This window comes from Heterocephalus glaber, unplaced genomic scaffold (genome assembly GCF_053883595.1).
Source record: "Heterocephalus glaber isolate CG9 unplaced genomic scaffold, H.glaber_assembly_v1.0 deba00001606, whole genome shotgun sequence".
NCBI classification, from domain to species: Eukaryota; Metazoa; Chordata; class Mammalia; order Rodentia; family Bathyergidae; genus Heterocephalus; species Heterocephalus glaber.
Window position 1 is genome coordinate 4,240,549 of NW_028258377.1, and position 10,300 is coordinate 4,250,848.

Genomic DNA, 10,300 nt, shown 5'->3' on the forward strand with positions numbered 1-10,300 from the left:
CAGTGTCTAAAAGGTAAAAGCCAGGATTTAACTTCCTCTTACGACACTTACAAGCTGTGGGTTATTTACTCAATTTATTCAGGTCTCAGTTTCCTCATTCATAAAATGGAAATAATGTCAAAAGTTCTAAACTTAAATTTCTTGAGATCTGTAAAGTTACATTTACATAACCTTTGCATGATAGCTACTTAAGAACATGGTAAGCACTCAAAAGAGCTGGTTTTTATTAATTGGAGAGACAAATAAATGTGATGTAGATATAAAATAGTAATTTGGATAAAGTATTTCATATGACTCTAGAAACATGATACTGGAATTATGAATGCTGCAATACTCATATTTTGAATTAGACTTGTCTCTAGTCTAAATTTCTTTGTATCCAGCTTGGTTTACTTTGTGCTGAGTTAGATCTCTAATGAAATGTATGCCTAAAATGGGACGATTCCTACATATCTTGAGCCATTCTGGACTAGAACATATGGCTTTAAAGCTTATTAAGTAACATTGATTACTATGGTCTCAACAATGTTTTTAGAATTTTCCTGCCATGAAGATATAATCGAAACACTTTCTGTAATTGATATTCTAACAAAAATCCTTCTAGATCATGTGGTCTGCCTTATATAAAACTGCCTAGGTTTCTTTTATATTTTATATGTTCCATACAAATATTTTATTGAATGGTTTTTTTGTTACTAAGAGGAATAATATAGTTCTTCAAGTGTCCTTGGAAAGACGTGAACTGTGCCAGAGATACAGATCTCAGAAAGGAAAGCTTTTGCCAGCTACTAGGGTGGTTTCATGAAGACTCCAAAATGCCTAAGGGAAGCTGTAGTGATCAATGCAGGAGCCTTTTCTTGTTTGAGTTTAGAGAAAATGCTTAGAGATAATTCAGAGGTACTACAAGTCAGGGTGGATAGGAACCTTAGAAAGTGAAAAACATATCTCATTCATTATGTAAACAAAAGAGATGCTAGTCCAGATCAACAAGCCAGAGTTGTCTAGAAAATTGTTCACTACCTCACTGAAAACCCGCAGTCCCTCCATGCAAGTATGTTGATTCCCTAGTTCTTTCTGTTACAGTGGGCACTTCAACACTGATAAAATTTGCATCCATACATAGGAATCAAAGTAGAATTCCATACATTCTCTAAATACTACTCACTACAATCCCTTTTGTACATGTATAGTACATAAAGAAGTCAATACAGTTGTGTAATTCATTGAGATGTCAGCTCCACAAACTTAGCTGGAGCCTGGAGAGACAGGCTACATCTTTCTCTCCTTGTAAAGATGCACTGACTTCACGCAGGGAACACTTCAAGGAGTTTTGTCCTGGTAATCAATACATCTCTATATTTATAAGCCTAATCAGAGCCCATTTGCTTTTCTGCTAAAGTACTGCTCAATGAGAGAGTCAGATAATCAGAATTATAAACTTTAATGCATTGATTTTTTTGTTCTACTTGTTACTTGGACCACAAAAATAATTAAATATTTTCATTTTAATAACTACAAACTTGACACAAAATCATTTCCTGAGGAAATATTTCCCTAACATTAGAACTATGGCATCTTATACTCCCAGGCCTGCCATTTCTCATTCTAATTATTAGATTTAACAGATCCGAGACTTGTTTTAAATGCTTGCCTTAAAATTTACCAGCTGTTCCTCAGCCATATATAGAAGTGAAGGCAGCTGCCTGAGACTGACCTCGATGGCTCAGTCACACAGAGCCAGATCTCAACAGTAGAGACACCAGTCTCACATTATAAATGCTGCAGGTCATCTATAAATATGTGTATTTCCCCACATTTCACTTGCTGTTGTTTTGCTGAGGCAAGTGGTTGCTGCTGTATTCATGTAGCAGCAGGCACCTTTGAAACTTGAGCCACATCTTTTTTTGTTCAGAGGTGGAGAAAACAGAGCTATGGGATGTTGGATTGTCTCCATCAAACTGTAGGAAGAGGACTCAAAGAAAAGAAATATGGAGGTCTAGTTTGGAGGGAATAAATCAATATATAAATGACATCCTACAGTGAGAAATGTTGGCTGGACTTTAATTTTCTGATGTTAAGTCAAATGCATTTTTTGTACTGTATGGCTAATAATTTCATTTCCCATTGACCCCAAACATTTATTATGGGATTATTCAGGAAGATGTACTGGGAGTGTAACCAGCTCGTTTCTGCCTGCCACCTGCAGCCATTCCTTCTGCTTCTAGGTGTTTTCTCTAACAAGGCAGCCTTTCCATTTAGGCAGATGAACAGGACCCAAAGGTACCTAAATGCTTAGCATTTTCACTTTGTCTTTGAGTGTACTGTTAGGCTAATTTAGGCCATATGGTGTTTTCATTCTACAATAAATGTGCCCTTTCTGACTTTTAGGCCTTCTCAGCTGTGGGATTTCTGAATCAACCTGCAGTTCTACCTGGCTCTCTTCAACTCTCAAAAAGAGCAAATCAAGCAGCTTTCCTTTAGTTGTGAGCAAATTATCAGTCTGTAGAAAACCAAAGAAAATCACTACTTTCATTTACATTTTAATGGGAAGTATTAATCATAAATGTCTTATGATTTTACTTAAGCATCTCTGTCATTTTAGTAAAGATAGATATAAAATTGGAATTGTTTCTATTTCAAAATTTACAGGTTTTTCCATATAATTTTTAGGTTGACCATCTCTGTCTTCCATCACATTAACATGTAAAATATATTTTAATAGCATATATACAATGTATCTACTATTGTAATTAAACTTACCAATGGTCAATTTATAAATTAAAAATGGTCATTTTTAAAGTATGATTGGTCAATCCTAAAAAGTAAAAATTAATCATCAACTTTCCAGAAGCCAAAAATGTACCTTTTGTGTTTTACTTTCTAGATGTGATTTTTTTTTTGCAAAAACTTCCCATGAAGTCATCCTTTGAGGTCCCAAGACAGCAAAACAAAGGAATTCCAATAAAAGCATACCATAACAATGAATTTCCAGTAACTATAGAAAACAATATGATTATGAAAATATGCCTCAATCAACTAGCATAGACCTTGAAGTTCTATACATGATATTATTTTCAAAAAAAGGAAAATATAATTTCAAAGAAGTCTTTTTGTAGTAAGCACTGTCTTGGAATAGTGGTATTGTTGGAACTTGTGAGAGTAATGACAAGGAATATGATAATATTTGAGATAATTAAGAGAATTGATGCTGGGAGGGGGTATGGTAGAGAAGGACAGGGGAAGGAAACATAAAAGAGTTTATGATATATATATATATATATATATATATATATATGCACCAACATTCCATGATGAAGGTAATTGTTATATACTACATGCATAGTAATAAAAATAAAATTATAAAAAATCAAGAGTCTGAATGCTTCCTTAGAACAAATATACATGTATTTCCCTCACATCATCTTTAGAATCTTCAAGAGTTGACTAACCAATAGTGAGATAACTCCAATATGTGCTAACAATTGCTATTTCAAAGTAAATGTACTTCTTATGGCTTTTGATATATTTTACAGAAATGTCCTCCAAAATTGTACTAATTTATTCTTCAATAGAAAAATGTACTAGGAGCTTCAATGAACTGTAATTTATATATAACAGGAGCAACCCTTTGATGTTTATATTCCAATGGCTTTTAGAGGATTCATGCAGCTGAATAACCATCACAATATTAGGACATTTCCGTCACCCTGAAATACTCCCTTGCCCATGGGCAGTCCATCTCTGCTCCTACCTCCTAGTCCCAGGCAAACACTGTTCTCTGTCCCTTAGGGATTTGCCTATTTAAAAAATGTTATATAAATACAATCATCCACTTTGGTACCTGGTTTCTTTCACGATTTTCTAATGCTTTTGAGCTTTAACCATATTATACCATATCCATGGCCCATTGATTAATGCATTCCCTTGAACAAATATGACACATTTTACTATCACTTGATGGATATTGAGATTATTACCAGGTTTTTACAGGTATGAATAATGTGACTATGGAAGTTTCTTTTAATGTCTCTGCATGGAGTAAGTTTTTGTTGGTCTCTAAATTTTGCTAGAACCTTCTTAATAAATCTAAATTAAATGTGACAATACACATAACTTTGGCTTCACAATTATATGAAAAATGATAATTGAAATATTGTTAAGGAAATCAGATATTTTCCAGGAAGGGTATTGATTCAAAATGACAGTTCACATTCCACAGCAATTTTTACCGTATACATTTTTTTTACTGATTTTGTTCTGTTAGAAGAGAGGTTTGACTTGAAAACAGATATTATTTTCTTTCTCAAGTTCTTTGGACATATTGCATTGTTCAAGAACAAATTAGAAAACACTGAAAAAAAAGAAAAAAAAGTTTAAAAAAATTAAAAAAAAATAAAACACTGAGTTGGGATTTAAATGTGTTACATGCCTTTTCTTTTTATATTAAGTATTTTACATGCACATTTCAACATTATTAATAATGCTGTAGCACCTGTAATATACAAGACACTGTTTAAAATAAAGAAGCAAAACAAAATAAAATGTGACTCTTCAGACAGCTTTACAAACCAAGGAAACAACCATATCAGAATGTTACTTAAGAAATAGTAAGAACTGGGGTGGGGATTTAGCTCAGTGCCACTACATCTGACTTGCAAGCGAAAGGTCATGAGTGCAATCCCCACTACCAAAAAAAGAAAAGAAAAAAAATAGTAAGAACTATGCAATTTACTAGAAAAACCCTATTCAATTTAGGAAGCCCAGTAATGATGGCTAAAGGAGGTGCATGAGAGCTTAATCCTGAGATAAGGGTGAGTTATGTGACAAAAGAGGATGAGAGAGTCAGTTCTAGAGGAGGCAATGACATTATGGAAAGACTTTGGAATAATAGAACTTGGAATTTTAGATGAAATACAGATAACTCTTATGCCCTAATCAGAGATTTTGAAAAGGCAATAGAAACAGAAACTGGAGAAGAAAGAATGGGCAAAATTTTGGAAGGATTCATCAACCAGGTTAAAGACATAAACTGAATCTACTGTCACTGCCAATACCAGTGTCTTCCTTAATCATTTCTATTCATATTATCTGGGTCAGTGAAAACTTCACTTTTCCAGGGAAATTATTTGTGGTCTAAAACCAAAAACATTCATGAAAAATGGCTTCACTGCTTCAATAACACCCTAAAACCTTCACAGGTCATCTGAGAGATGCAAATAAAAACAATGCTGGGATTCCACCTCACCCCAGAAAGAATGGCTGCTATCATGAAATCAACCAATAACAAATGCTGGCGGGGTTGTGGGGAAAAAGGAACCCTGCTCCACTGCTGGTGGGACTGTAGACTGGTGCAATCACTGTGGAAATCAGTATAGAGATACCTCAAAAAACTAGGGTTAGATATTTGACCCAGCTATTCTCCTGCTGGGCATCTTCCCCAAAGAATTAAAAGAATCATACCACACCAATATATGCACACCCATGTTTACAGTGGCACAGTTTGTAATAGCTAAAACTTGGAAACAGGCCACTTGCCCATCAAATGGAGACTGGATAAAGATGTGGTTTTTTTGTAAAATGGAGTACTACTCAGCCATAAAGAATGAGAAACTAAAGACATTTATAGCAAAATGGATCCACATTGAGCTACACTCTTAAATGGAAATAAATAGAACACATATGTGTAAATACTGAATAGTTTCTCTGATGTGAGAAACAATGTGTAAATAATGTACAATAGATCATGTGAAATAGGAAGAAAAGGTCCAAAAGGGGAGGAGAGTGGGAGGGGAAGGGGAAAGGAAAGGACTAAATATGAGAAAAGGAAAAAATGGAAACAAAGTCTTTGTAAATAGGGAGGGGTGGAGGGGTTGAAGGCAGGGCAGGGGAACTGGGAAAAAAATAAGAACCAAGATATAACATGTAAAGGTACAAATTCCCAATGATGAATGTCATTATGTTGTAACCTAAAATGCACCAATAAATTTAGTGAGTAAAAAAATATGTATTAGTAGTAGGTCTCTCCTATTAGAAAGTTATTTAAGGCAGTGTATGGCATGTGTTTAGTTTATCAGTATTTTAATTATTTCATCACACAGTAACATGCTTATAAAGTGTTCTCTACAAATTTTTGTTGAATAAAGAAAGTCAGGATTTTCTCTTTATCATGTAGGTATTGAATACACCCTGATGATTTTTAAGCATGTTTGTGTTTGGAAGAGATCATGGTTTTGTGCAGATCAGACTGAATGAAGAGGGCAAAACTAAATTAGAAACAATATCATGGAGTACGTATTCAAAGCTCATGATATTTTAAGAGCGTTATATATTTATGCCTCTTAACTGTCATAATTATATTAAGTACATCCTGTCACTAGTTTTATTTAAATTCAAACCCAAGGCAGATATTAGTTAAGTGAACTGCGGGAGATCAACAGGGTAAGTGTTAGAGGAAGGATTCAAGCCCTTGGATTTTGACATTGGATATTGTACTTTTAATTACTTTTTTTCTAACTCTAATAAGTTGAAATATAGTAAATTCGATATGAATTAGGTTTGTTGTCATTCAGGAGTTGGAATAGATACAAGTAGTAAATTCAAGGCCAAATAGAAAAGCAGCAGAAAAAAGACAGTCTGCACTAGGAGAGAGCACCTTGGTAGATTCAAGACTCGGTAGGTTGAACTGCTGGCCTAGAAACACACAGTGTCACAGTGTTACCAGCACTCAGGCAAAATTAAGCTGATGAGGTAGACTGAAGCCTGTGTGTCTCACCTCTATTCTCAGCATGGACAGGTGTTTGGCCCTTTTCTGCCCACAGCACAGGAAACCTAATGAAGGGTTTTGGTAAGATAATAAAACTATGAAATATACCCTGAAAAATAATACTATGAATGAAAATTGGTGAATGGGCTTAAGGAAAGTGGGGGACATTGGCAACAATGGAGACAAGCATTTTAATTCGGAAGTTATTCTACTATCCAAATAAGGATGTTCATATCTTGGAAAATATTGGCAGGGATGTAGGTGGAGAGAAGCAGCTATATCTGAAATGTTTTAGAGGAAGTACTTAGATGCCAAAGGGAATGGAGAGGTGGCTGGGAGGAGCAGAGAGACAAGAAATGCATATTTCAGAAAAAATAAACCACTTCTTTATTTTCCTTAAAAGAATGAGAAAAAGCATTGGTACAGATTAAGGTAAGTCAGAATGTTGTGGCAGAAAATGAAACTTTTGTTGGATTTTATTTTATTCATGAAATACAGGATTAGATCATCTGCTGACAGTGAACATCATAAATCAAGAATATCAGGGACAAGAGAACTGTCTTAAAACATATTGTTTAACTCATATATATTACAGCTTATGACTATGAGATAAAATAACAGACTATCCTAAAAATATAAGCCATTCTATATGTTTCTGTTGAATTAAAATTTAGTATCATAGCTATGTCCAATTTTGTATTAAATTTCAATTAATAAGACCACAATAAAACTACCAACATTATTTTGATTTTAGATTCAGGGAAAAAGATCTGAATTTATACAGAAAATAAAGATGAAAACTAGAAAGTACTTTATTGAATTTTAAAACATGAGGTTATAGCAAATAAAGCATGAATGGAAAATGTAAACAGAATTAAAAGTACAGGAGATGTATGTGTGTTTTCTGTGTGTGTGTGAAATTATAGCAAGAAAACAATTTTGCAAATAGAGTAGAAATTGGTTTTCAATAAATTATTTCATATTTAGTAATGCTTATTTTGGTTAATGCTTATTTTGAAAAACAATATTGGACCATGGTATCACTGAAATAAATTCAAAATTGATGACAAATATAAATCAAACAAATTATATGTGGACTAAAAATAAGTAAATTTAAAAGTATGTTAGAAAATAGATGATCTTCTAAGTTTAAAATAAAACTCAGAAACCATAAAAATATAGTGTATTTGAACATGCAAAATTAAAAATATTGAATTCCCAAATAAAATGATAAACTATATTAAAAAACAGAGAAAAATATTGTCAAATTCATCATAGATGAAAGATAATCTTCTCAGTCCACAAAATAATACTTCTAAAACTAACACTGTAGAAAAATAAAGAATATTGAACAAAGTTACACATAAAAGAAAATAAAGTTGCAAGTATATAAAAAGATACTTAATCTTTTGAAAAATCTGAAGAGAAATACAAGCAAAGTCACAATTATATTACCCTTTTATCTATTAACTTTGATGGGAAATAACATCAGAAATTTAAAATTTTGACTTACTATTGATGGGAATACAATTTAGTACAGCTTCAATGAAAAGAAATCTGGCAATATCAACATTTTGAAAGTATCTTTGAATGTACTTTTAGCTTTAAATCAAAAAGTGTATTGAGGTCCATGCCCTACCCAGGTCCTGAGTCACACAGAACACGCTGAATAAGCCCGCTGCACACAGGAAGGTCTGTGCATGCTCTACCGAGGTCCTGAGTCATGCAGAAGACACCAAATCACCCTGCTGCAGACAGGCAGCCACCTGGTTCCACACTACAAAGACACAGAGGACACCAGACTACCAGACCAAGGTACTGAGTCCCAGTGTTCCAGGCCCAGAGGTAGGGGCTTCTGAGCCATATTCCCACTGCTCCTGGTCCAGAGGAAAGGGCTTTGGGCCCCCTTCTGTCCCACTGCTCCTGGCCCAGAGGAAGGGGCTTCCAGGCCACCATCCTTGCCACCGCTCCTGGTCCAGAGGAAGGGGCTTCCCAGTCACCATCCCTCACGCTGCTCCCGGCCCCTGGCCCACCTCACCCAGCTCAGAGGAGGTAATCTGTGCACGCGCTAACAGCCCCCTGGCACAGTCGAAATGAGAAAACACGTAAATAAGTGTCAAAACCAGACTTCCAGATCACCTACAGCAACCCAAAAGGGAAATGAGATGGAACACTCTGATACTCAACAACCTGGACCCACTGAACTGGCAACAAAAGGGGATCTGGAAAAAATGAAATCAGAAATAATTTCTCAGATAACAGGAGAAATTGTTCCCCTAGTGCAAGACATGATTAATAAATCTAGAGAAGAGCTCAGGAACATGATGGAATCCGAACATAAGAAACAAATGGAATCCATAAAACAGATGCAAATAGATTTCCAGGACATGAAAAACTCCATTGAAAGTCTACACAGCAGAATGAGCCAATGTGAGGACAGAATTTCAGATACAGAAGATAAGATTGCAATTAGTGACCAGGAAAAGAAAAGTTGCTTCAAAATTGTAAGGGAACATGAGAAATCAATCCAGCAGCTGCTAGATGATGCAAAAAAGAAAAACATAAGACTGGTTGGGCTCAATGAAGAAACAGGAGAGAGTGCAGATGACATAAGAAATCTCTTCACAGAAATAATGGCAGAAAACTTCCCAAGCAGGGGAAAAGAGCTGGACATACAGATAAGTGAGGCATATAGGACTCCAAATAGCCTTGATCAAAAAAAATCTACACATAGGCATATAATTGTTAGGATTCCAGAAACACAACAGAAGAACAAAGGTCTCCAAGCAGTCAGAGAAAAGAAACAAATCACATACAAGGGAAAGCCCATCAGAATCACAGCAGACTTCTCAACACAAACCATCAAGGGAAGAAGAACTTGGAGTGACATATTCCAAGCCTTAAAAGAAAACAGCCTCCAACCCAGATTGATGTACCCTGCAAAACTATCTTCCAAAATTGATGGAGAAATAAGATACTTTCACGACAAAGAGCACCTTAGGAACTTCGTGAATACCAAATCAGCACTCCAAAGAATTTTACACAGTATCCTAGGAACAGACATTGAGGATCATAACCCCAGGAAGCAAAGCAGAATGAACCCATCTGGCATGACAAGAAATTAAATATAAAGGGGGAGAACCCAACAAAAAGAAAATGTCATGGCAATGACAAGTCAATATGTTTCAGTTATAACCATCAATGTTAATGGTCTCAATTCACCAATCAAAAGAAATAGACTGGCAGAATGGGTCGAGAAGCAAAATCCAACAATATGCTGCATACAAGAAACACACTTAATTCAAAAGGAAACTCATAGACGGAAAGTTCAAGAGTGAAAAAAAATACTCCATGTGACAGGAACCCCCCAAAAAAGTAAGAGTAGCTATCCTCTTTGCAGATCAAGTAGATTTCAAACCAACACTGATGAAGAGAGATGAAGGACACTACATCCTTGTAAAGGGAAGAATCCAAGAGGAAGAGATGACAATCATAAATATCTATGCACCAAACACTACTGCACCCAATTATATAAAA